Source organism: Sinocyclocheilus grahami, unplaced genomic scaffold (assembly GCF_001515645.1).
Source record: "Sinocyclocheilus grahami isolate Dianchi unplaced genomic scaffold, SAMN03320097.WGS_v1.1 scaffold2726.1, whole genome shotgun sequence".
Lineage (NCBI taxonomy): Eukaryota > Metazoa > Chordata > Actinopteri > Cypriniformes > Cyprinidae > Sinocyclocheilus > Sinocyclocheilus grahami.
The window spans coordinates 5,960-7,317 of record NW_015507904.1 but is presented as its reverse complement, the minus strand read 5'-3'; positions in this window follow the sequence as shown (position 1 = coordinate 7,317).

Here is a 1,358-nt window from a genome sequence, read left to right as displayed (position 1 = left end):
CACATACTCAACATAATCCTGTATGCTGACAGAAGAGTCCTCCAAAGTGGCTGCAGCTTTAAACACATCCCAGTCTCTAAGAGCAAAACAGTCCTGCAGGATGCCCTCAGTTTGTAGGGTCCAAAGCTTAACCTGTTTGTTGACAGGGTTTGTTTGTTTGAGTCTTTGTCTGTAGGCTGGGTACATGCACAAAGAGATGTGGTCTGAGTATCCAAAGTGGAGGCAGGGTGCAGCCCTGTATGCATCACGTATGTTGCTGTAAACATTGTCCAGTGTGTTTTTATCGCGGGTGGGAATGTCCACATGTTGGTGATATTTGGGAAGAACAGTCCGTAATTTGCACTGATTATAGTGGCCAGCTGCAATAAAAAACGTCATCAGGGTGAGCCGTCTCTAGTGCGCTTAGTACATCATGGAGCTTGCCTAGTGCTACTGTGGAGTTAGCTCGTGGGAGGATGTAAACAGCGGCTATAAACACAGCAGTAAATTCCCTCGGTAGATAATAGGGACGGCATTTCAGCAATAAAAACTCCACGTCTGGCGAGCAGTGCTTAAAAATAGTCTGTATGTCTCCGCACCACGAGTTGTTAATAAACACACACACACACACACCTCCCCCTTTAGCCTTACCGGAGGCTGTGGTCTGGTCTCTGTGTATGGAGTGAGTTTGTAGCTGGACAGAAGATTCCGGGACTTTCTCTGAGAGCCAGGTCTCTGTGAAAATCAGAGCGCAGCATTCTCTTATTTCCCGCTGTGATGTAACCCTTGCTCTCAGCTCGTCCAGTTTGTTTTCCAGAGATCGCATGTTAGCTAACAACAGGCTGGGTAGCGGTGGTCGGCTAGCGCAAGCTTTTAGCTTAGCATGAAGCCCTCCCCTCTTGCCTCGCTTGCGTCTCCGGAGCGCTCTCCTCAGGTCAGCTACCTCGCTCGAACTCAGTGCTTCGGGGCCTTCCTGGGGGTTGTGGCGGTGACTGTGGGAGCGACTAATGTGTTGTAGCTCCGGAGGTATAAAATCGGTAAATTCAAGATGGTTGGCTGAATTGGCGATGTCCAGTAATGTCTGTCTGTTGTACGTTAGCAGTGCACCGCATTTGAGCACAGATAAAACAGAAAACTAACAAAAAAGAAAGAAAAACCGGCATTCGAGAGCGGAGCGAGCAAACACGTCTGCCTCGGGGGGCGCCATCTTGCAACTCTTACAAATCATATACAAAATATATTATGTATATACAGATGCATAATATCTTGCAAAACATCTATGTATCTCTGTGAATTTGTGGCGGATAAAAATCTCCACATTCGCCTTATTAAAGTTCTATTAACCCTCTTAGCGCCAAAGTCGCAAAATTGCGACAAGA